The 27,110-nt window shown below is 44.7% G+C and overlaps 1 protein-coding gene across 1 annotated transcript in view; it reads right to left on the bottom strand.

Annotated features, from left to right (window-relative positions):
- The window catches only part of LOC144678739 (contactin-associated protein-like 2), a 2,328,914-nt gene that overhangs the window by 225,015 nt on the left and 2,076,789 nt on the right, over positions 1 to 27,110 (bottom strand). The window lies entirely within an intron of this gene.

Raw genomic sequence — 27,110 nt, 5'->3', positions numbered from 1 at the left:
AAATTGCTCACAATATTCCAAATGTGGTCTGACCAGAGCCTTATAAAGCCTTAGCAGCACATCCCTGCTTTTATATTCTAGACCTCTCGAAATAAATGCCAACATTGCATTTGCCTTCCTAACCATCGACTCAAACTGCAAGTTAACCTTAAGAGAATCCTGGACTAGGACTCCCAAGTCCCTTTGCACTCCAGATTTCTGAATTCTCTCCCCATTTAGAAAATAGTCTATGCCTCTATTCTTCCTACCAAAGTGCATGACCTCACACTTCCCCACGTTGTATTTCATCTGCTACTTCTTTGCCCATTCTCCTAACCTGTCTAAATCCTTCTGCAGCCTCCCCGCCTCCTCAATACTACCTGTCCCTCCACCTATCTTTGTATCATCTGCAAACTTGGCCAGGATGCCCTCAGTTCCTTCATCTAGATCATTAATGTATAAAGTGAAAAGTTGTGGTCCCAACACTGACCCCTGCGGAACTCCACTAGTCACCGGCCGCCATCCTGAGAAGGACCCCCTTATCCCCACTCTCTGCCTCCTGCCAGACAGCCAATCTTCTATCCATGCTAGTACCTTGCCTCTAACACCATGGGCTCTTATCTTACTGGCAGCCTCCTGTGCGGCACCTTGTCAAAGGCCTTCTGGAAGTCCAAGTAGATAACAGCCATTGGCTCTCCTTTGTCTAACCTACTCGTTACCTCCTCAAAGAATTCTAACAGAGTTGTCAGGCATGACCTCCGCTTGATGAAATCATGCTGACTTTGCCCTATTTTATCATGCACTTGCAAGTATTCTGAAATCTCATCCTTAATAATGGACTCTAATATCTTACCAACGACCGAGGTCAGGCTAATCGGCCTGTAATTTTCCGTCTTTTGCCTCACTCCCTTCTTAAACAGGGGGGTTACATTAGCGATTTTCCAGTCCTCTGGGACCCTCCCTGACTCCAGTGATTCCTGAAAGATCACCACTAACGGCTCCACTATCTCTTCAGCTATCTCCTTCAGAACTCTGGGGTGTAATCCATTTGGTCCAGGTGATTTATCCACCTTCAGACCTTTCAGTTTTCCTAGCACCTTCTCCTTGGTAATGGCCACCATACTCACCTCTGCCCCCCGACTCTCTTGAATTTTGGGGATGTTACTCGTGTCTTCCACCGTGAAGACTGACGCAAAGTACCTATTCAGTTCCTCTGCCATTTCTTTGTTCCCCACTACTACTTCTCCAGCGTCATTTTCCAATGGCCCAATGTCCACTTTTGCTTCTCTCTTACCCTTTATATATCTAAAAAAACTCTTGCAATCTTCTTTTATATTACTGGCTAGTTTACTCTCATATTTAATCTTCTTCCTCCTTAATTCTTTTTTAGTTGTCCTCTGTTGGTCTTTGAAGGCTTCCCAATCCCCTGGTTTCCCACTGCTCTTTGCCACATTGTATGCTTTCTCTTTAGCTTTTATGCTGTCCCTGATTTCCCTTGTCAGCCATGGTTGCCTCGTCCTCCCTTTAGTATGCTTCTTCTTCCTAGGGATGAATTTTTGCTGTGTCTCCCAAATTACTCCAAGAAACTCCTGCCATTGCTGTTCCACTGTCTTTCCTGCTAGGCTGATCTCCCAGTCAATTCTGGCCAGCTCCTCCCTCATGTCTCTGTAGTTGCCTTCATTCAACTGTAATACCGGTACATCTGATTCCAGCTTTTTCCTCTCAAATTGCAGGGTAAATTCTATCATATTATGGTCACTTCCTCCTAAGGGTTCCTTCACCTTAAGCTCCCTTATCAAATCTGCCTCATTACACATCACTAAATCTAGAATTGCCTGTTCCCTAGTGGGCTCCACCACAAGCTGCTCCAAAAAGCTATCTCGTAGACATTCCACAAATTCCTTTTCTTGGGATCCACTACCAACCTGATTTTCCCAGTCTACCTGCATATTGAAATCCCCCATGATCACTGTAACCTTGCCTTTCTTACATGCCTTTTCTATCTTCTGGTGTATCTTGTGCCCCACATCCTGACTACTGTTCGGAGGTCTGTAAATAACTCCCATTATGGTTTTTTTACCTTTGCAGTTCCTCAACTCTACCCACACAGATTCTACATCATCTGACCCCTTTCTTGCTATCGATTTAGTTTCATTTCTTACTAACAAAGCAACCCCACCCCCTCTGCCAACCTGCCTATCTTTTCGATAGGATGTATATCCTTGGATATTTAGCTCCCAGTCCTGATCCCCTTGCAGCCATGTCTCCGTGATGCCCACCACATCTTACCTGCCAATTTCAATCTGCGCCACAAACTCATTTACCTTATTTCGTATACTGCGTGCATTCAGACACAACACCTGCAGTCCTGTATTTCCTGTCCCCTTTCTCATTGTCATCCCTTTATCTGATGTGCTTGAAGTTAGATTCCTAGCCCTTTCCAAACACTCTGTCCTATTTTGTGTTCTGAAGACTTTAATAGCCTCTCCTGGGCTCTCCTTTCTTTTCAGTTTTTTCATAATTTGCCATGAAGTTGAATCCACTCTCCCACACGCTAACCTGCTGCTTTGTTTCCCATTAGTCATACTTCTTGGAGTTTTACCCTTCCCTCCCCCCCCCACTTTCTAGTTTAAAGTCCTGTTGGCCACCCTATTTACCCTTTTCGCTATACATTGGTCCCAGATCGGTTCAGGTGGAGACCGTCCCAACGGTACAGATCCCTCCTGTTCCGATACTGATGCCAGTGCCCCACGAAATGGAACCCCTCAACCAGTAGATGCAATATATTTGGATTTCCAAAAGGCATTCGATAAGGTATCATACATAAGGTTATTTAATAAGATAAGAGCCCATGGTGTTGGGGGTAGTATATTAGCATGGATACAGAGCTGGCTAACTAATAGATGACAGAGAGTTGGGATACGGGGGGGCGCATTTTCAGGATGGTAACCTGCAACTAGTGGAGTGCCATAGGGATCAGTGCTGGGGCCACAATTATTTACAATATATATTAATGACTTGGATGAGGGAAATGAATGTATTATCGCCAAGTTTGCGGATGACAAAAATAGGTGGGAAGACAAGTGGTGAGGATGACACAAAGAGCTTTCAGAGGGAGAAAGACAGGTTAAGTGAGTGAGCAAAAATGTGGCAGATGGAATATAATGTGGGAAAGTGTGAGGTTATGCACTTTGCGAGGAAGAATAGAGGAGCAGAATATTTTTTAAGTGTAGGAAGACTGAAAAAAGTTGCTTCACAGAGGGATTTGAGGGTCCTCGTGCATGAATCCCAAAAAGCTAGCATACAAGCTCAGCAAGTAATAGGTAAGGCAAATTGAATGTTGGCCTTTATTTCAAAGGGAAAGGAGAATAAAAATAGAGAAGTCTTGCTAAAAGTATACAAGACACTAGTTAGACCGCACCTAGAATACTGTGAACAGTTTTGGTCCCCTTATCTAAGCAAAGATATACTGGCATTGGAGGCAGCCCAGAGAAGGTTCACTAGGTTGATCCAAGGGATGGAGGGATTTTCTTATGAGGAGAGGTTGAGTAAGTTGGGCCTGTACTCATTGGAATTTAAAAGAATGAGAGGTGACCTTATTGAAATATATAAGATTCTTAGGAGGCTTGACAGGGCAGATGCTGAGAGGTTGTTTCCCCTTGTAGGAGAGTCTAGGCCCAGAAAGCATAATCTCAGAGTAAGGGGTCACCCATTTAAAGCAGAGATGAGGAGGAATTTCTTCTGTCAGAGGGTAGTCAGTCTGTGGAATACTTTACTGCAGAGGGCTGTGGAGGCTGAGTCACTAAGTATATTCAAGGCTGAGGTAGACAGATTTTTAATCAGTAAGGGAATCAAGGCTTATGGGGAAAAGGCAGGAAAGTGGAGTTGAGGATTATCAGATCAGCCATGGCCTCATTGAATGGCGGAGCAGACACGATGGACCAACTGGCCTACTTCGGCTCCTATGTCTTATGGTCTTATAAGCTAGCTAGTTTTTCTTGGTGCTGTCTTCTTCGTTTCATATGTTATTAAATTTGCAGGATTTCCATGAAAAAATGGAAAACCCAGTGATAGTTTGTAAGTGACCTTGCTGTTGCTGTTTGCTGCCTGCTAATAATGCTTGGGAACTGAAAACTAGAATGGTTAAGTCATGCTAGGGATTTAGTCCAGTCAATAGAACAACCATTTCCAGCAACAACTGAACCAAAGTAAAGTCAAGAAGAGCAGGAGATGACAGATACATCACCTTTGAATGCTTTAGTGACAGATTTTCTCATAAAATACGAGTAGTCTAAATGTTTCTCTTTAATTAAATAAGTTAATATAATTTCAAAATCAAAAATAAAGTTTTTCTTAAGTCTATAAGACTTTTCCCAGAAGGATATGTTGTACACCTTTCAGTATTATGATGTAGTGACACTCTCATGAGAATGTGGGAACTGTAATCTGAGCAAGACAGCAGAATGTGGTTGTGCCTGTTGATGTGTAGAAAAGATCTCTGGTTGAGATTGCTACCCTCAGACCAACTACCAGGAAGCAAATGGTTATATTAGCTTGTTCCTTGAGTTCAGTCACTCCGCAGATGAGTGTTGTTAGGTGTGAGATGGTGGCGTAGTGATGTTGTCAGTGGGCTAGTATTTCAGAGACTCTGGGGACCTGAGTTCAAATCACACCACAGCAGATGGTGAAATTTGATTTCAATAAAAATCTGGAACTAAGGCCAGGATTTTTACATCGGGCGGGTGTGCACCTGATCCGAACAAGCGTAAAATGACGTGCGATGACATCGGGCAAGCATCCCGACACCATTGTACACTCCCGCGGTATTTCGGTCGTGGGCGCGTGTGAGAATCAGCTGCGTGCCTGCCGACTGAAATATTGCACGAGTCCAATCTGATCGTGGGTGGCGGTCGGTTTGCCGAGCCCACCAGCAAGGGAAAAATCCTGGTCTAAGAGTCTGATGATGACCATGAAACGATTGTTGTAAAAACCCATCTGGTTCACTAATGTTCTTTAGGGAAAAAAATCTGCTAGCCCACATGTGACTCCAGACCCACAGCAATGCAGTTGACTCTTAACTGTCCTCTGGACAAGGGCAATTAGGGATGGGCAATAAATGCTGGCTTAACCAGTGATGCCCACATCCCATGAATGAATTAAAAAATATGTTTTAAAAGAGGCGAGGAAAGTCATGCATATAGACTTATGCCAGATTACATTTTTGTACCTATTAAGCAGTATACCAGGCAGTGTCTACGGAAATTACCTAAAGATTACCAAGTACCACTTTAAATAAATATCAGACTTGTTACTCAGTTTGAATCTCTTTTGTTATTTGTTTATGGGATTTGAAAGCATTGACAAGGCTGACATTTATTGCCCATCCCTGATTGACTAGAGCAGATGGTGTTGAATCACCTTCTTGAACTGCTGTATTTCATGTGGTGTAGGTACACCCACAGTGGCCCTGGAGAGGGTGTTCAAAGGATTTAAAGCCAGCAACAGTGAAGGAATGGTAACATATTTCCAAGTCAGGATAGTGTATGACTTGGGAGAGAAACTTGCAGTTTATGGTGTTCCCATACCATCTGCTGCCCTTGTTCTTCTAGGTGGTAGAGTTTGCGGGTTTGGAAAGTGCTATTGAAGGAGCTTTGTGAGTTGCTGCAGTGCATCTTGTAGATGGTACACACTGTTGCCAGCCTGTGCCAATGGTGGAGACAGTGAATGTTTAAGTGGTGGTTGGGGTACTGAGCGAGTGGGCTGCTCGGTCTTGTTTGGTGTCAAGCTTACTGAGTGTTGTGGAGCGGCACCCAACCAAACAAGAGGAGAATATTCCATCACACTCCTGATTTGTGCCTTTTATATGGTGGGTAGGCTTTGGGGAATCAGAAGGTGAGTTAATCATTGCAGAATTCCCAGCCCCTGACCCTCTTGTAGCCACAGTATTTATATGGCTGGTCCAGATAAGCTTCTGGTCGATGGTAACCCCCAGGATATTGATGGTGGGTGATTAAGCAATTGTTTCTATTTGTTTGCTACAGTGAAAGTCTTGGGGCTGAATTTCATTGAGGCATTGGGCTCTTGCCTGCCGGATGGACAGCCTGCAAAAGACCCACTTTGCCTTTTTTTGGGAAGGCCCGCCAAACCAGAAGCCAATCAGGCAATGAGTGGCAAGGCCACTGGCAGGCCTTCCCCGGGGGGTGGAAGTCTCGCTAGCCTCTGATTGGCCAGCAGCTCTTGTCCTCAGCAGCGCCACAGGGGAGGCTATGGCTGCTGCTGGAAGAACAGGAACTGAAGTCCCAGGATCACCGAATAACCCAGGCCACAGGTAAGTAATGTGGGGGTTGGGGCTATCGTTTGCAGGGTGGGGATCATAGGGAGAGGGCTGCAGAAGGGGTTGACGACAAGGACAGGGATTGGCTGTCAGTAGGTCCTCCCTTTTTCAATGTCCAGTCCCTCAATCAGGCACTGTGTGCCTTTGATCAAGGGACCCTGCCCCATAGGTGACAAACAGGCCACATGATTCTACCTGCCATGCATGCTGCATGGTAACAGGCCCATCTGCAGCTGGGTTAATAGCAGTGGCGGTGGGATTAGACCCTTAAATGGTCATTAATTGTCCACTTAAGGGCCTCAGTTGGCAGGTGGGTGGGAAGGGAGATCATGGGCCTTCCACTCAGAACTTAATTATGGCAGAGCTGGGAAGGCAATGGGGTTCCAGAATGCCTCTGCCCCACCAAATTAAATGCCATTCCTGTCTCTAGTCTCGCCACTAGAGAGGGAAAAAGATTCCTCCCTTATAATGAGGAATCTTGTTGCCCTATTCTTTACATTGGTCACTGGGAAATTCATGTATCTTTTTAAAAGTTATTGATGTATTAGGGGATTGTAACAATAGCTTCACCTCATCCTCACACACTTAGCAATGCTACAAGCCCTTACAACAATACTTCACAACTTACACATACTGCCAGTTATTCAATCGTGATAGGCACGTAACCCAAACATGTTGCACTGACACATTTCCCTCTCTCTTGCAGAATAAGGTTTCATATAACCAGTAGCAGGAGTATTTGACCAATGGGGGTACAGACATGGATATTAGCCCCATGGAGGAAACAATGTACTCCTTCATTGGAGCAGCCACAATTGAGGCTATGGCCAATGGCAGAAGTTGAAACCTTCTACTCCTTCTCACATCATACTTTCCCCTCATTGCACAATCTCTTCTATTTTATAAACTGCACATGGTATATGCACGAGCTTTTTGTTTCCCCCTACTTGGTTCACCACAACATTACCCTTGTGCCTTTCACCTTTCAGATATAAGGTAGTCACCAAGAAGTCCAATTGGGAATTCAGAAGAAACATCTTCATCCAAAGTATGGTGAAAATGTGAAACTTGCTGCTGCAGGGAGTGGCTGAAGCGAATAGGGGAAACTAGACGAGCATATGAGGGAGAAGGGAAAACAGGGTATGAGAGTAGATTTCGGAGAGAAAAGATGGGAGGAGGTTCAAGTGGAGCATAAACACTAACATTGTCTGGTTGGGTCAAGTGGCCTATTTCAGTGCCATTCAATCCTATATAGATCCATAATCCAATGTGGCTACCCAAGAACCTCCACCTGGTAAACAGTGATGGAGGAGCAAGAGAGGGAAGAGCTGGAAGACAATGATGATGAAGAAATATTGTCATTCGATCACACACTTGCAGACACCAGCTCAGATGTGGACACTACATGCACATTAGAAGGTGGCTTAGAAGGCAGGATCTGTATTTGGCAGGAGACAAGGGTAGCGCAGGTACCAGCTTGTCAGATAGTGATGTCGCACACAAGTTTTGCTGCAGAGGACTCAGATGAGCACTTCAATGGGGTAGCCTGCAGAAAAAGGCTGATGAGCATGTACAATAAAGCGCTAGTGCATTGATAGGCTTGCTGGAAAATCTGTGGACATTGTCAGGGAGCATGGAGGAAGCTGGCACCAACTTGACACAGGACTTTGTGCTGACTTAGAAACCACCCCTTCCAGTGTGAAAATGTTGGTCATGTCCAGTGCAAACAAATCTATAATAATCAGGATCTGGGCCCAGGAGAGTGGGGTGCAGACAGTCCTAATCACTGGGACCAGTGCCTCTAGGGTGCCTGGGTTCATTGGCTAAGTAACCTGCCAATCTGGATGGTTATTGTCCAAAGCAACCAATCTGGCATGTAGACCATCCCAATTGACAGGCTTAGCGGCTGATGATTGCTGTTGTTCTGAACAACAGCAGTCATTGGCTGAGTCATAGGATGCGCAAGATTCCCCATTCCTTCCTTGCTTACCTTGCAGACTTCTGTTTGAACCTGGTTGTCATTAAGTGTTGCTTCCTTAGTCTTCATTCTTATTTCTTCAGAGCTGGCTGAAGGCTGCTGGAACATAAGGTAAGAGGGGCCCTAGGGTCCTGTGGTGGCACACTCTGCTGTTCCCTTATCCACTGATTTGTATTTGTTGTTTTGTCTCTAGTTGGGGCTGTGGCATTGGGGCTTTGACAACATGTGCTGGAATTTCAATGGTGGGAGCAATGCCACTAGTAGGCAGATTCTTACTTGTTTCTCAAGCCCAGGAGAACGTCTTGGAATCCTCAGCCAGAACAGGTGCTGGATCAGCAGGATAGAGGGGATGGAGATTTTACCACAGGATTCTCAGCAACTTCCTCCTCCAATACAGGTTCAGGCTTTACTTCCTCCAGAGGTTCTGTTCTAAGGGTTCTATGTTCCTATATTCACTCCCAACCTCAGGCCTTCTTCGATCGTGAGTGCAAGTGTGAGTGTACATATATGCACGAGTGTGACAGAGTGAGGGTGTGACTGAGAGCGAGTGTGACAGAGCGAGAGAGAGTGATAGATGACAGAGTGAGAGAGTGACAGAGTGTGTCTGTGAATAAGTGTGTGAAAAACCTGAGATTTGGAGTGAACTGGACACACACAAACAAACACACACACACACACGGGTTGTTCAGTGTTGGGACATATACCCTCCCCCTCCTCCTTCTCCCTCCCCAAATCCTATCCTCACACCTGGGTGGGGGAGAGGAGGAAAACGCAGTCTAAAAGGCTGCTTCGGACCCCAACGTTAATATGACTTCTACTGAGGCTAGCTCATGATGTGGCCAGAGGTGAACACAAGGTCAGCATTAGTTAAAGCCAAATCCTTAGCTCAGCTATCGTCCCCTCCCACTTCCATGGAGATCAGGGCTTGGGGCTTAGTCTGTCTCTTCCTAGCTCTGCTTCTTAAGGAAAAAGGCAAAAAAGGTTTTTTAGTTCTGCTGCTTGGCACTTTTTAATGTTCATTTTTATTAATTACTAATTTTTTAAATGATAGATTTATTGCTTTGACATTGATTTTTTTGACTCAGCAAGTTGTGTTTTCTGAATACCTTAATTTTTTTTTGAAGTTCTTGTTTAATGTTGTGAAGAGCCAAATCTCAGACAGCTGTTGCTGGGTTTCTTGCTTAAGGGAATGGGAGGCTCACAAGAAGTCTGATTGCTATTTGGAGAGCTGGCAAAAGAGTTATTTTTGCTCCAATAGAAATGGGAAGTATTGGAAATGCTCAGCATGTCTGGGGGCATCTGCATAGAGAGAAACAGAGGTCAGCGACCCTTTATCAGAACTTGTGCAGATCATGAACCTGAAGCATTGACTCTGTTTCTCATTCCACAGATCGCTGGCCTGCTGAGTGTTTCCAGCATTTTCTGTTTATATTTCAGATTTCCACCATCTGCAGTGCTTTGCTCTCCTATTATATGCTCCACGCTGGGCATTCATAAGGACAGTTAGTTTCAATTTAAAATTAGAAAATATTTATCACAAAGCAAAGTGTAATTTTTCTGCTAACAAAGCCCACTTGTGTGGATAGAAATAGCACGTTATTGCAGGTCAGTTGGTTGGTGCTAATTTACTGAAAGGTTTTGCAATTTTTAAACTTAGAAATGAAACCAGGAGTCATGTACCAATAGAATATGTCACTGTTAGTTCAGGATATTCTCATTTATACATTGTTGTTTGCAGTGCTTGTGAAGCTCAAGTCTTTTGGATGTTGCCATCCGGATATTGCATAGGGCCAGGTTCAAAGAAGCACAATGTATCATACTGAAACCTGAGCTTTTAATGCGCTTTATAAATAGAGTACAAAAGTTAAGATGTTTTGCTAAACCTATATGAAACAGTTTGATTCCACTGTGACTGTAGTTCCCAGTTTTGGGTACCTGAAGGATGTGAGGGGGAGAGTTGGGTTTTGTGGGGGGAGACGGGGCTGGAAGAAGGGGCCCAGATAAAGGAGAAGCACCATGGTCCGTGATTTCTCTCCCTGCCCCTGCTCAGGATTAGAAGTCTAACTTATGGAGTCAGGCTGAGGAAACTTTGTCTCTTCAGCTTGCTGATGGATACTTGCTCACTATATGCTATGATGGGAACGACATGACATTGGGAACAATGTTGGGCAAGTGAAATGAACTTTATCTAACTCTCTGCATGTAAAATATCACACTTACGCACAGGACAATCAGACAATGGCAGGATCCCCCCCATTTATGATTCCTCAAAAGAGTTACCAACTCATCCTAGAGAAGGAGGAAGTACCAGTCAGGAACCAGACATGATGGAAATACCAGACAATGTAGTCAGTCAACCTAAGCTGGTCCTCCGTGTTTTCCAGCAACCAACACAAATAGAATTTAGAGCTGGTTATCTTCCTAACCTCTGGAACATGACACAAGGTCTAGATTCTTTTAAATTTGAGTTTCATAAACTAAAAAAAATACTGGAAAAAGTTATCAGCATCAAAAGCCAAAGCAACTAATATGGGTTGAATTTGAATATTTGCGAATGTAATCTTAACATTTCAAATTTGATCCATTTCATCTTCGCAGCACTCTTCAGTCTATCAGTTATTAGCAATTTCCTAGTTATAGCTAACAATTCCAGTACAGATATTTATTACTGACTACTTCTTCCTGTCAATGTAAAGCATAAATCAATTTAAAAAATCTATAAATTTCTGACTGTACAGCAAAATCTGTGATATGTGCAAGATACATACCTACAAGGACATCAAAGTATGTCAGAAAACCTCAAATGCAAAAATACTAGCTTCAATAAATTTTCAGAGGCATGGTTTCACAAATATATACTTTACCCAATAAACTCCTTGTTATAACTAGCTGTATGGATCAATGTTGAAAAATGATAGCTTTAATTTCTGACACTTCCAAGCTATTTGAACTTCATTATTATGCACCATGCTGTGTAATCTCTGTCCCTTAATATCTTTGTGTTTACAGTCATTATTCCTTTGCTGATAAAGTTACATTTTACTTGCAGGTCACTTGAGGATTGTGGCTATAAATGTTGAAACATGATATTTCGGATTAAACTAAACAGACAAGCACCAAACCATGATAAAAGCTGATTGCTGCTCTAAAATGCATTAAAGAGTTCTGTAATTATTTATTAAGGATAAACCTCTCCCCAGACTATAGGCAATATCATTGCAGTAGCAGATGAGAAAAGAGTAACTAAATGAAACATTAAAGAGCTCTTTGAACCTTGATAATAAAGTCACAATTATGCATAATATGTAAAAATATGTAGTTCATATTTGAAGTACGGTGCTCATGAATTTACAAGCACTGAAGCCTGAAAGTATGCAATTATTATTTATTGGCAGTAGGCAATAAATGGAAAATTCAGTCAAAAAGCAAACTTCTTACAGCATACTGACAGAAGAAACTTCTACAAATTGGAACTAAATGAACAGAAAAATATCTTTAATTATACAGTGCAGTGACTTGAACACTTCTCTGCACTGCTTGATACTTATTACCATATTTGAGGAGATATAAACAAGCACAATCATATAGGTTTATAAAAATATATGGCTTCTAGTGAGTTTGCCTGACTTTTAGTGACAATTGTACAGAAGTAAATGGAAAAATTAGACCTCAATTCATCTTGCCAATTTAAAAAAAAAATCTTTAATTCATTATAATTTCATGTTTTTATTGGTAAAACGTTCAATGTATTCAAATGCTCAGAATAAAAAAAATATTTAAATAGGGCTTTAGTAAAAGTGCTCATAATCAATTAGAATTATAGGTTCATTTACACTCTGAGTTCGTTGCTGTGGTCAGTAACAAGTTTGCAGTATGTACCCAATAATGCCTTGGTAGTCAGAGATAATGTTGCCTGCTTGGCAAAACTAAGAAATGACCTATTATTACATACACCTCCATGATATTCAGTGCTCTTTGAACCATTGCTCTTGCCATCTCCTGAATTCCATTCTCAATGCCATGTGCTTTTGACCTTTCTCTTTAGCAGCACCAATTTGCCTTTTTTTCAGAGTTGTCCTGGTCTACAGTTCCACTGGCCTTTACCAAAAGGTGCTTTTCTTTTTTTTCAGGTGTTAAGTCTGCAAGCTTCAACAACTCTTTGATACCACCGTCCCTCTGGATCCTTCTTCTCCTTTGTTTTCCCCTAGTTCCATCCCTCCTTCCAATCTCACCCTCCCTGTGTTTTAATTATCCCCCCTGACCTTGCCTTCCCTGATGAATTTTTTTGTTTGGCACAATGCCATCGTCTCCACACCCACTTCTTTGACTGGAAGATTTTCCATGCACAGGGTACCCATCCTCCAGAATTCAGAATTGTCATTCAACCTGGACCTCTCCATCTGGCTTCTGCAGACCTGATCATTGGGAACTGCAAATGTGACCTTGGCTGACTCAATTTCTCTACCCAGCTCAGCCACTCAAATCTACCCTCCTCTGAAATTGCAGCACTTTGATCTCTATGGTTCAACGTTAAAAATGCCATTAAACCTGCTGACAAGGGTGTGCTATTATTGTTTGGCGAATAGACCTATGCATTGCAAAGGTTGAATGGTAACTGTTACAAAACTTCTCCTACATCCCCAGACCATAAGCCAATCACTGAACATCAAGTCATAATTTCCCAGACTATCACTGAACTCATCTGCTCTGGAAATTTTCCCCTCAAAACCTCCAGCCTCATGATCCTCCTGCTCCACCCAGCCTACTTCTTGCTCCTACTCAAGATCTCCTAACAGGTACACCCATTAGCCTGGATTTTTACTTAACTGACCTGCCAAGAGCAGCAAAATCAGAATAGAGCCAAGTACCCAGGTGTTGGGATTCACCTGTATGCTGTGGGGTGGTTGCTGATTGGTGGGGAGGCTTGGAATGGGACCGTAGGGGAGCTGCCAATCCTGGGGTCTCAAGGGAGATTAGATACAATAAATGACTCGAGTATGCAAAGTGGAAGGTCGAGGTGGGCGCCGCGATGAAGGGGGAGTGGGGGGGGGGGGGGGAAGGAATCAGAGATCTCAGAGCATGATATCAGATGACCTTGTGGGTGTTGGGGATAGGAAGGTCAGTGGCTTTGGAGGGAGATCAAATGGCCTCAATGGTGGTGGGGGTAAAATAGGGGGCTGGTTGGGGTGGAGTGGGGGGATTAGGAACATAAGAACGTAGGACTTAGGAGCATTCGGCCCTTCGAGTCTGCTCCACCACTCAATAAGATCATAGCTGATCTGGTTGTGGTCTCAATTTCACTTTCCTGTCTGTCCCCCCATAACCTTCGACTCCTTTGTCTATCAAAAATCTGTCTAACTCTGCCTGAATAAATTCAATGATCCAGCCTCCAGTGTTGCCTGGGAAAGAGAATTCTACCTACTAATGATCCTCTGAGAGAGAAAAAACATTTCTCCTCATCTCAGTTTTAAAAGGGGGACCTCTTATTCTTAAACTGTGTCCCTTGGTTTTAGTCTCCCCAACAAGTCGAAATATCCTCACGGTATCTACCCTGCCAAGTCCCCTCAGGATCTTATATGTTTCAACAAGATCACCTCTCATTCTTCTAAACTCCAATGGATATAGGCCTAACCTGTTCAACCTTTCTTCATAGGGTATACCCTTCATCCCAGGAATGAGTTGAGTGAACCTTCTCTGAAAGATTTCTAATGTACTTGTATCTTCTTTCAAATAAGGAGACCAAAACTGTACCCAACATTCCAGATGTGGTCTTGCCAAGGCCTGTACATCTGCAGTAAACCTTCCCTACTTTTATATTCCATTCCCCTTGTAATAAATGACAACATTCCATTGCCTTCCTAATCACTTGCTGTACCTGCATATTAACTTTTTGTGATTCATGTACCAGGGCACCCAGATCCCTCTGTAGCACAAAATTCTGCAATCTCTTTCCATTTAAATATAATACTGCCTTGCTATTCTCCCTGCCAAAGTTGACAACTTTGCATTTTCTCACATTATACTCCATCTGCCAAATTCTTTCTCTCTCGCTATTTAGTTTAAAGCTCGCTCTACAACCCTAGTTATACAACTTGCCAGAACACTGGTCCCAGCATGGTTCAGGTGTAGCCCATCCCAAGGGCACAGTTCCCACTTTCCCAAGTACTTGTGCCAGTGCCCCATGAATCAAAATCCATTCTTCCCAAACCTGTCTTTAAGCCACACATTCATCCCTCTATTCTTAATTACCTATGCCAATTTGCTCTTGGCTCAGAGATTATTATCTTTGAGGATTTGCTTTTTAATTTGGCCCCTAGCTGCTCATAATCCCTAAGCAGAGCCTCTTTCCTAGTCCTATCTATGTTGTTGCTACCAATGAGGACAACGACAACTGGGTCGTTCCCTTCCCACTGCAAGTCCAGCCCTGAGCAGATGTTCTGAATCCTGGCACTGGGCAGGCAACCCAGCCATCTGGACTCACGCTCTCGGCTGCAAAGAACTGTGTCTATTCCCATGACTATACTGTCCCTTATTACCACTACATTCTTCCTAACTCCTCCGACTTGAATGGCTACCTGTACTACGGTGCCATGGTCAGTTTGCTCATCCACTCTGCAGCCCCTGCTTCCATCCCCACAAGCTACAAGAACCTTGAACCTGTTGGACAATTGCAAGGGCTGAGGCTCCTCCACTTCTGCCTTCTCGATCCCCTTACCAGCCTCACTTGCAGTCACACCCTGCTGTCCCTGACCACTGATCAAATCAGAAGACCCTAACCTAAGGGGTGTGACAGTGTCCTGGAAAAAATTGTCCAGATAACTTCCTCCTCCCTGATGCATCAGTGTCTCGCTCGGCCTGCAGCTCAATGACTCTGAGCCAAAGCTCCTCAAGCCGCTGTCACATACTACAGATGTGTTTGCCCTGTATCATGCTGGTATCCGGGAACTCCCACATTCTGCAGTCACATTACCTGCCCTGCCATCGTTGTTATGTGTTAATTTATTATTATTTTCTTCATTTACAATTAATAAGCCCTACTACTCTCAGTGAGCTTACTACTGCTAGAAAACCTTACTACTATTAAGGAAACATTACAATTACTAATAAATTACATGAGTTTTGAAAGATAAATGAGAAAAATACTCACCAACCCTTTCAGCACATTCTTGCCACTTGGCAGTTAGTTCTTCCTAACTTTATTCTAGATTTTCTTTAATTGTCCAGTCTCTTTCCATCTACATCCGTAACTCTGCCTACATCCTGCGCTACTTTAACAGTTTCCAGTTCCCTGGCTCTAACCATCTCCTTTCAGCATGGGGGTCCAGTCTCTCTACACCTCCATTCTCCACCAGGAGGTGCTTGGGCCCTTCTTCCTTGGCTGGAGCAAACCAGTCCCCATCCAACATCACCCTCCTCCACCTGTTCTCACAATGAACAATTTCTCTTTTTACTTCTCTCACTTGCCCCAAATAAAATATTCTGCTATGGAATCCATATGGTTCCTAACTATCCCTGTCTTTTGATGGGATATGCAGAATACTCTTTGTTTTAGTCCCAGTCAAGTCCTCTCCCTCACCTCTTTTTCCAGTATACTAATGATCCTATTGATGTCATTTTCCCTTTTTTGCCTTGAAATGGAACGTTTCTTCAAATTTGCTTCAAATTTCCTCTCGCCTTCATATGCTGCATCTCCAACTCTTCCCTTCCTTAATTTCTCTGTCTCCATTTCTGGAGATAAGCTGTCACTCAGCGTTTACTTTAGGGAAATTTATTCTCACACCTATTTTGATTATACTTCCTCCCATCCTGTTTCTTGTAATTATTTTCTTACATTGTCCCAGTTTCTCCATTTACATTGCATCCATTCTGATGATGTCACTTTCCAAACCAGTTCTTCGGGTATGTCTCCCTTTTGCTTCAATCGAAGATTCCTCTCCACAGGGCCCTTGAACATGTCCATCCCATCCCTTGCACTTATGCTCTCACCCCTTCTGCCAGAACCACTATAGGCTTTCCCTTGTCCTCACCTCCCACTCCACCATTCTCGACATTCAATGAGTGCATGATTTCCGGCACCTCCTGCACAATGCCAACGTTAAACACATTGCCTGCTCCTCTTCCCTTTCATCACTTTAAAGGGACCACTCCCTCTGTGACACTCTGGCCCACTCTTCCATCAGCCTCAACACCCATTTCCCTTCTCACGGCACTTTCCCATGCTAGCACAGGAGATGCAGCATCTGCTTTTTCACCCCCTCAGTTCTGTTCAGGACCTCAAACACTCATTCCAGGTGAAACATCAATTCATTTGTAGCTTCAGTTTAATATACTGTACTCCCTGCTCATGTTGCAGTGTCCTGTGAATTGGGGAGACCAACTCAGATTGGGTGATCACTTTGCAGAACAGTTCTGTTCAGTCTGCAAGCATGACACTAAGCCTCTGGTTGTTTGCCATTTTAATTCTCCATCCCATTCACACTCTGACTTCTCTGTCCTCGGCCTCCTTCACTGCTATAATGAAGCTTAACGGAAGCTCGAGGCATAGTAGTTCTTTCAATTTGGCACATTACAGCTTTCCATACCCAATATCAAATTCAACAATTTCAGATCATAAACTCAGCTCCCATTTTTTTCTCAAACAGCAGTGCTGAGAATGCTTTTGCTATCCATTTAATTACTCCTGCCTTCCACACTATCACAGACCTTCCCTCTTTTTTTCTTTCCTCTCCTTTCCATGCCCATGAGCTTGATTTTTTTTACTCACTTATGGAATATGGGCGAGGCTGGCTAGGCCCGCATTTATTGCCCATCCCTAATTGCCATTTAGAAGGTGGTGGTGAGCTGCCTTCTTGTCATATGCAGTCCATATTGTGCAAATACACTCACAGTGCTGTTAGGGAGGGAATTCCAGGATTTTGACCCGGTGACAGTGAAGGAACAGCAATATAGTTCCAAGTCAGGATGGTTTGTGGCTTGGAGAAGAACTTCCACATGATGGTGTCCCCATGTGTCTGCAGCCCTTTAGATGGTGGCGGTCTGGATTTGGAAAGTGCTGTCTGAGGCGCCTTGGTGAGTTCCTGTAGTGCATCTTGTAGATGCTACACACTGCTGCTACTGTGTGTTAATGGTGGAGGGAGTGAATGTTTGTGGATGGGTTGCCGATCAAGTGGGCTGCATTGTCCTGGACGGTGTCAAGCTTCTTGAATGTTGTTGGAGCTGCACTCATCCAGGCAAGTGGAGAGTATTCCATCACACTCCTGACTTGTGCCTTGTGGATGATGGTCAGACTCTGGGGAGTCAGGAAGTGAGTTACTCACTGCAGGATTGTTGCCACAGTACTTATATGGCTAGTCCAGTTCAGTTTCTGGTCAATGGCGACCCCCAGAATATTGATAGTGTGGGATTCAGCTATTGAATGTCAAGGGGCGATGGTTAAATTCTCTCTTGTTGGAGATGGTCATTGCCTGGTGCTTGTGTGGCGCGAATGTTACTTGCCACTTGTCAACCCAAGCCTGGATATTGTCCAGGTCTGGCTGCATTTAGACATGGACTGCTTCAGTATCTGAAGAGTTGTAAATAGTGCTGAACATTGTGCAATCATCAGTGAACATCCCCACTTCTGATCTTGTGATGAAAGGAATTTCATTGATGAAGCAGCTAAAGGTGGTTGGGCCTCGGACACTACCCTGAGGAACTCCTGCAGTGATGTCCTGGAACTGAGATGATTGACCTCCAATAACCATGACCACCTTCCTTTGTGCTTGGTATGACTCCAACCAGTGGAGAGCCTACCCCCTGATTCCCATTGACTCCAGTTTTGCTAGATTCCATACTCAATCAAATGCTGGTTTGATGTCAAGGGCAGTCACTCTCACCTCACCTCTGGAGTTCAGAATTTTTGTCTATGTTTGAACCAAAGCTGTAATGAGGTCAGGAGCTGAGTGACCCTGCTGGAACCCAAACTGAGTGTCGGTGAGCAGGTTATTGCTAAGTAAGAGCTGCTTTCATAACACTGTTGATGACACCTTCCATCACTTCACTGAGGATCAAGAGTAGAATGATGGGGCGGTAATTGACCAGGTTGAATTTGTCCTTTTTTTTGGTGTACAGGACATACCCGGGCAATTTTCCACATTGCCGGTCCTGGAACAGCTTGGCTAGGGGTGTGGCAAGTTCTGGAGCACTAGTCTTCAGTATTTTTGCAGGAATATTGTCAGGGCCCATAGCCTTTTCAGTATCCAGTGCCTTCAGCTGTTTCTTGATATCACGTTGAGTGAATCGAATTGGCTGAAGACTGGCATCTGTGATGCTGGGGACCTCTAGAGGCCAAGATTTGGCACTTCCAGCTGAAGATTGTTGCAAATGCTTCGGCCTTATATTTTGCACTAATGTGCTGGGCTCCTCCGTCATTGATGAAGAAGATATTTGTGGAGCCTCCTCCTCCAGTGAGTTGTAAAGTTATCCACCACCATTCACAACTGGATGTGGCAGGACTGCAGAGTTTAGATTTGATCCATTGGTTGTTGGATCGCTTAGCTCTGTCTATCGCATGCTGCTTTTGATATTTGGCACGCAAGTAGTCCTGTGTTGTAACTTTACCAGGCTGACACCTCATTTTTTGGTATGCCTGGTGCTTCTCCTGGCATGGTCTCCTGTACTCATCATTGAACCAGGGTTGGCTGTAACAGTAGAGTGGGGATATGTCTGGCCTTGAGGTTACAAATTGTTGTTGTGTATAATTCTGCTGCTGCTTTAACCCACAGAGCCTCATGGTTGCCTAGCCTTGAGTTGCTAGATCTGTTTGAAATCTATCCCGTTTATCATGGTGATAGTGCCTCAGTGTGAAGACAGGACTTCGTCCCCACAATGAGTGTACGGTGTTTACTCTTACCAATACTATCATGGACAGAGGCATCTGCAATGGGCAGATTTATGTGGATGTCAAGCATGTTTTTCCCTCTTGTTGTTCCCTCACCACCTGCCGCAGATCCAGTCTAGCAGCTATGACATCGTTAGACTTTTAATTCCAGACTTTTTTCATTGATTGATCTACCATGGTGGAATTTGAGCCTGGGTACCCCAGAGCATTACTGTGGGTCCCTGACTTGTTAGTCCAATTTCAATCCACTATACTACTGCCTTGCTTCAAAAAACTCGATTAAAACTATTACATCTGTAGCATTTTCCAGTTCTGCCAAAAACTCAGTGGTCTGAAAAATTTACCTGTTTCTCTCTTCACAGATGCTTCCAGGTCTGTTAAGCATTTTCAGCATTTTTGTTTATACTTCCGATTTTCAGTATCTACAGTATTTTTGCCGTTGCAGCTGTGATGGAAGGGGTGTGTTCCCACAAAAAGACAATTATTTTACTGTATTGATGCCTTTGCAACCCTCGCAATGGAAACTTGTATTTATGTTACACCTTCAACATAGAAACATTTCCCAAGCATTTTCAGAGAAACATAATCGCAGAAAAATTGATGTTGAATCAAACCAGCGATATAAGATATAAAAACCTAGTCAAAATAGTATGTTTTATGAAGAATCTTAAAAGGGGAGAAAGTGGTTAAGATACAGAGAGGTTTAGGGAGGGAATTCTATAGCTTAGGGCCCAGATGGCTGAAGGCATGACCATCAGTTCTGGGATGAAATGAGTCAGGGGATGCTCAAGGGGCTAAAGTTGGAGGAACGTGAAATTTTCAAAGGCTTGTTAGAAGAAGTTAGAGATGAGAAGAGGCAAGATCATTGTTAAAAGAAGTGTAAACATAGAGAAAGGGGGGTTGTCCTCATATCTCTTTCTTATCACACAATTTTCCTGCTGCGAAGTAAGCTATTACAAGTGGAGTATTAAATCCAACTTTCTGTTTCATGTTTTGCCTGAACAATATATTTTTAGTTAATATTTGTGGCAGACATAATGGGCAGAATTTTGCCCTTGATGGGCGGGCGGGCCCGACCGACTCGGTGGTGGGCGGGCAGCTGATCGCCGCCGCCGAAACGGGTCCCGCCACCATTTTAAGTGGGCGGGCCAATTAAGGCCCACCGAGTGTGCCGCCCGACGGGAAGCGCTATGCGCTTCCTTTGCGGGCAGTGGGGGATTCCCCAACTACGAGAGTGCGCTCTTTCGAGCATGCGCGCAAAAGAGCGCACATCTTCCTGAGGCTAAGTGCTGCCTCAGAGAGATCGCTGAAAGGCTGTCAAAGATTAAAAATAGAACAATAAAAAATTCATTAACATGTCCCCCTCATGTGAAAATGTCACACGAGATGGGACATGTTAATGAAGTACACAAAACCTTTATTAAACGTTTTTAAAACTGCTATCAAACCTCATCCCGCCACTGGACGAGGTTTGTAAAAAATTCACTTACCCACCTGCCCGTTGGGCCCATGCGCCAAGCTGAAGTTCGCACGGGCCCCTCAAAATCCTGGTCGATTGGTGAGTTAATGGCCTTAACAAGGCCTTTAATTAATGGCGGGCGCGTGTTGCGCTGTATAGCGCGCCCGCCTACCTAACTATCGCAATGCCGCGCGCTGACGTCGGTACACTGGCGCAACATTTTAAGCGCTGATGGGTGGGCTCCGCCACCCGCACGTCAGCCAGAAGATTCAGCCCAATGAAACAATGATTCAGTTCTATTGCAATGAATTAAACATCGTCTAAGTGAGGTGTTAACTCATCATTCTTTGTGGTCTCTGGCTAGACTAATTAGATGGTACTTACTGACTTGCGAGAAATCAACAAGTCAATGACTATCTATTACACATTGGAGTACAACATATAGGGCGGAATTTTAACGCCTGTCGGGTGGGCGGAGCAGGCGGTTGCGGACCCAATCGGTGCTCGCGATCCGGTCCGCACCGTCATTTTAAACTGGCGGGCCAATTAAGGCCCGCCCAGCCCATATGCCGACTCCAGTGAATAGTGGGAGTGTGCAGGCTGTGGCGGGCGTGCACAGGCCGCCAGGTTTAAAGGAAGGCCTGGCAGCCTCCTGTAGGCTGTTCACAATGACTACTTCGAGGTCACACCACAGGGGGTCGGCTGAGCAGGACACACTGGATGGAAGGCCAGAGGAGCAGGGCAGGCTGCAGGGTAGGCCAGCGGGGGGGCCAATGCACCCCTCGCTTTTCTGATGATTGCCTTGCTGCCCTCATGGAGGTGGTGGCAGTACGACAGGAGGTGTTGGCCCCCCAGGATGGGAGGAGGAGGCCCCCCCACATGACCAAACATGCCTGGGAGGAGGTGGCAGAGGTGGTGAGCTCCCGCGACGTGGTGCGGTGCACCTGGAACCAGTGCCGTAAGCGCTTCAATGATTTGTTGCGCTCTGGAAGCGTGAGTACCATGTTGGCACTGGGCATTTAACCCAGCAGGTAGCCTTAGCCTTTGAGGTCCCTCCGCCCCCTCCCAAGGCTTACTGTCCTGACTGTATTGAATCATGTTGGGCATTTCTCCTATGCTGGGTGGGCAAGCAGATAGTGCCCATGCTTAGATCAGCCAGAGTGGTTCATGAGGAGATGAGTTCTCCCCCGCACCATTGGTTGCTCTTAGTCGCACATGACTAGTCTGGGGGCAACCTGCAAGAGATGCAGCTAGGCGCATACTCAGAGCTCCAACACATGTCCTATTCATGGTGATGAGATTGTGGAAGGGGAGCCTCAAGGTGTCGTGGCCAAGAACTACCTGCTGCCCTCGATGCTGCACATAGTAGCGCCTCCTTGCTACGGGAGCAAAGACCGTGTGTTTCCTAAAGTGATGTACGCAGAAGGTGTTCAAGGTGGCCATTGGGGGGGGCTGTTGGGAGCAGGCGTACTATCTTTGTGTGACTGATCAGCAGTAGCGGGGAGAGGAGGCACTGGAGGCCTGATATGGGCCACTGTGGTTGGGGTGCGGCGTGCGCGTGCAGAGTCCATGTGCAACTTGCCGCAATGAATGGTCTTCTCTGTTTTTTGGAAGAAGAATGCTCACAATGCGTCTGAGCGTTTGAGGACTGGAGGTGGCCAGGCTCACCTGATGATATTAAGCTGCTTTGAACAGGAGGCCCTGGAGCTTGAGAGGCGCCATGCGCCCAGGTCAACTGGTGTCAGTGAGGTTGGGGTGACCTTCAGAGCTACTGGCATGGGGTGTCCGCCCACACAGTTAGGACAGATCTCAGGGCCAATCATCTGACAGATGTAGTTGACTGTCTCCCTTGACAGTCGGAGCCTCCTTTGGCACTGCACCTCAGTCATATTGAGGTAGCTGCTTCGCTGCCTGTATACCCTGGCAGCAGGATAGTGGCATCTTCTGCGGCCCCTTCCACCTTGGACTACCTCTTGGCCCTGCACCCCTTGTGCCTGTGCCTGTACTCCCAAAGGTGGCTCCCCTGGAGGCTGATTGTGCACTCCTGGCCTCCCCCTTATTGTAGCCCTCCCTTCCTCCTCAGAGGAGCTGCCTCCAGTGGACATGTCAGAACCCATACCCAGGCTAAGGGGAGGCCTCTGGAAAGCTGCAGGCCCGATAAAGATTCCTGACTGCGGAGTGCTGACCTGAAGGTTCAAAGTACACAGAAAGCTGCTGGAATTCATTCTGAACTGCTGCAGATCACACAGGCAAGTTTAAAAAACTTTCTGCAATAAATACTCCACAAACCAGATTGACGACCCCACTGAGCCCTCTTATGCCGCCCGTGGATGAGTTTAATTAAAAAGTTGCTTACCCGCCTGCCCATTGTGCCCATGTGCTGATCCAAAGATCGCACGGGCGCCTGAAAATCGCCATCGATTGACAAATTAAGGGCCTTAACTAGCCCATTAGTTAATGGCGGGCGCGTGTTGAACTTCATTGCGTGCCCGTCCAGTGAAATATCGCGATAGTGCGCTCTGCCGACATCACTGTGCGTCATTTTACCCATAGATTCAACAGGTACAGGCAGAATAAAATTTCTATCTGCACGTAAGGGAACAACCATCTAGCTACATTCCAACTGTACGTGTCAAACTGGATTCTACTGTATGACACCCTAAAATATATTTAATTGAAATATGTTTCAATTATATTCATACATTTGGTAATCTTTAATAATACACTGCACTGATTTAGACACTATGCACTGCCTGGCATTTATTTAAGGAGATACAAGCAAACATAATCATATGGCTTTCTCAAAAATATGTGGCTTTTGGTGAGTTTGACTGACGTACTGTGACAATTACAATTGAAGGAAATGGCAAAGTTTGAGACCTCAATTCTTGATGTCAAAAATTTTAAATATGTCTTTAATTCATTCTAATTTGACTCTTTTAATATTGGTAAGAACATTATTCAAATGGTCAAAATAATTAAAATATTCAAATATGTCTCTAGTAAAAGTGCTTACAATCAATGATAATATTTAGAATTAAATATCCTTTTATATTACGGCCACTTGCAGCAAAAGAAGTGAACAATGCTCAAGGGGTTAAAGAGTTTTCAGAAGGTTGTAGGTTCTGGAGGAGGTTCCGTAAAATCCATTGGAATACTTAAAACATAAATTAACAGGCATTTTTCTAAGCAGAAAATGGTGCATTAATGCATTTCTTAACAGGTACATTACTTTATTGATAAGTCAAAGGAAAACTGTGACAAACCTGAAATGTAAGAATAGAATAATAGAATGCTATAACACACAAACAGATTATATGGCCCATCAAGTCTATTTAGGTCTTCTTCTCCACATGAGCATGATGGGCTGAATGGCCTCCTTCTGTGTTGTAAATGGCTCTATGAACTATCTAATCTAATCTGACTCTCTTACTGTTCAGAGCCTCTAGTATCAATCTTTTTCTCTCAACAACTAATTCCCTTCAAACATAATTTATTAATTCTGCTTCAACAGTGTATTTTGTTAAACAATTCCACACTCCAACTGAAGTGTGAAGACCTTTTCTCTAACCGACCCTTTGATTCCTTTTATGCCTACCTTAAATTTGTGTTCCCTCATTACTATCTTGCTCACTAGCGACAACAATCCATCACTGTTTGGCTTATCGTAACTTTTCATAACCTTGAAACCATCTAACTGCTCACCACTTCACCTTCCTAACCTGGTAGCTGCAACCTGTCATTCCTGGTAACACCCTTGTACATCTATGTTGCATTTTCCGAATTACTTTTATATGCTCAATGCTCAAAACTGTGGCCTAATGAGATCTTGTACAAGTTCAAGATTTTGTATTCCAGGCCCCTAAGTACAAAACCAAGGACTCAATGGGATTCTATTCTTCAGATCCTTTCTTTAATGACCTGTGCATTGAACACTAAAGCCTGGATTTTCACTTTTGATTCAGGTAGTGGGAATTGGGAAATTTCCAAGCTCATCACACCCATCTCAGGAGAAATTCATCCAAATGGCTGGATGCAGGATCCTCACTTCGGGAGAGGCAGGAGGGGCAGGTGTGGGATGGAGTCTGGTCCCCCACACCCAGACACAGGTGGCCATAGGGGTGGACAGGGGTAGCTGAGTGCCAAGGTGGGCCTTTGTCCATTTGTTTTGTTAAATATTAGACTCTCTGACCCTCACCCCTTTCACCCCCTCCCCTCAACCATCCTCATACCCCATCCATGCCAACTCATCCCAACCCATTTGATTGTTGGAGACTAAGGGAATTGTGGGCATGATGGCTAAGTTGGTCTAGAAGCTGAGCTCCAGGGAGAACATGGAAGCGGGGTGGGGGGGTGTGGTTTGGTGGAGTGGGAGTTGGTAATCTGCTCTTGCAGAGAGCTGGCACTGATACAATGGGATAAATGGCCTCCTTCTCTGCTGTAACCATTCTATGATTCATTCCAACCCAGTCACCATGCTTTGTCCTTACATCTTCCTTGCCAACTGACTACTTTATCCAGCATGGACAGACCTCAGGAACCTTGTTGCGATGAAATAAAATAAAATTCTGAATATCTATTATAGCCTTCACTATATTATAAAGAAAAACTCCCATTCATGAAAGTTTATTCAAAACATCTAAATCCCCTCAATTTCTTAATCATTTACAAGAACAAATAGATTTATATTCATAACCCCAAATCAAGGACAGTTATTCCTTTAATAACCTCATTGAGCTGTCAATCAAACTGTGAACTTAGAATTCCTACTGAGATAACTATAGGTTGTGAAAAGCAGCCAAACATTAATAATGACATAATGATAACCCTTGGGGTGTAATTGCTAGACCAGATTTATTTCAACTTTTACTGGCACGGGTGGCCTATTTTTTAAGTTTTAAGAGGCTATGCATTTAAAAAAATGCACAGCTTGACAGTTCTACAGGCCTTATCTGCCCTACAAGAACATTTACGACTACTCTAAAAATTCATAACTCCCACACTGCAAATTAAGGCTCTAGCAACAATGAAAATGATGGGCAGAATAATCCCACATTTGCACCAATTGCAATATCAGTCGCAATAGCGGGTTTTCGTGCTGTATTGTCCACTTCCCACCTCACTAATTATGCAGCCACAGGAAACACGCTGTCTCGCTGGTGGGCGGCTTTCGATTTGCCTGCCACGCCGTTACTTCACCACTTCCTCACACCAGGTGCCATATTTTAAACTGCAGCCACGCGCACACTTCTCAATGCTTGCAGCCCTGGGCTGCTGCTGTGAAGACATGGCCCCAAAAGCCAGGAAAAATGCAGCCTCCCCGTTTCAGTAACACATCCCTGGCATGCCTTCTGGACTTGGTGGAGGCCCGCCGTGATGTCCTCTACCCCCGCTCTGGCTGCAGGAGGCCCATCAGACTCACCACTCGAGCTTGGGAGGTGATAGCAAAGGTGGTCAGTGCCAATGCTGCACACAAGAGGTCGGCCATCCAGCGCTGAAAGCAGATGAATGATCTCATCTGTGCTGTCAGGGTAAGGCAACCATCCCATCACTCTAAACACACACTCACAAAGCTGTCACAGATTCACTGGCATCTCATTCACTGCCAGCTCAAGGGACATCACCACTCACTCTCACACAAACCCTCACACCTCCATCTGGCCTCATCTCACCAAAGACTGCCTCCTCAGCTCTCACCATCTTGAGGCCACTTGCACAGATCAACATGTGTCCCCACACACATCTTGGGATAACCCCCTTCCCAATACAGCCCTCACCCTGCAGCCTCTTCCCTTGTCTGTGGCCACTTCTCCCCCTTCCCCAAGCAAGCCTCAGCCCTGCAGCCATTGAAAAGCCACTTCCGCCTTATGGCTGCTCTGGTAGGTAGAGACCTCCCTGTGAGCCAGCCTAAAAGTAATGTGGTGCTGCCTAGCTGCAAAGCCTGGCACTGATAACCGAAGGATGGTAGGTAAATGAACCTTAAGTGCCATGCGAATTGCAGGTCACCAGGTTCACGTTGCTTATGCACAGTTGTGAAACACACGTCAATGTGCCCAGATGATCCAGCGTGGACGGTGATTCTGACAAGCAGGGCTTATAATGAGGTGTTAAAGTATTGAAATTAGGTTCCTGACATGCAGGATGGGAAATGAGGCCCGCCATTAGCAAGTGGAGTGGACGATCACAAACTGGTTTCACAATGGCGTGAAACTGATTTTCAGCTTTCTCGCCATATTGTCCAGGCTTAGGTGATTCCACCTAATGTCTGTTTGAGCTCAGCATTCAGTTCAAAGGTCCTGTTGAGCTTGGTTTTCCCTCATGTGTGAGTCATGCCTCTTTCCCCTACGGTGGGAAATGGTGGCGGGATTTCCAGGTCCAGGTTACGCCATTTTGAAAGGTCCATGGAGTCTTCACGAGTCTGCGAAGATCTGGGCCTAAGGTCCCACAGCCTTTACCATTTAAGATGTATTCCAATATTTTA

This window comes from Cetorhinus maximus, chromosome 3, assembly GCF_964194155.1.
Source record: "Cetorhinus maximus chromosome 3, sCetMax3.hap1.1, whole genome shotgun sequence".
Classification (NCBI taxonomy): domain Eukaryota; kingdom Metazoa; phylum Chordata; class Chondrichthyes; order Lamniformes; family Cetorhinidae; genus Cetorhinus; species Cetorhinus maximus.
This window is presented reverse-complemented; position numbering and strand designations above follow the sequence as displayed.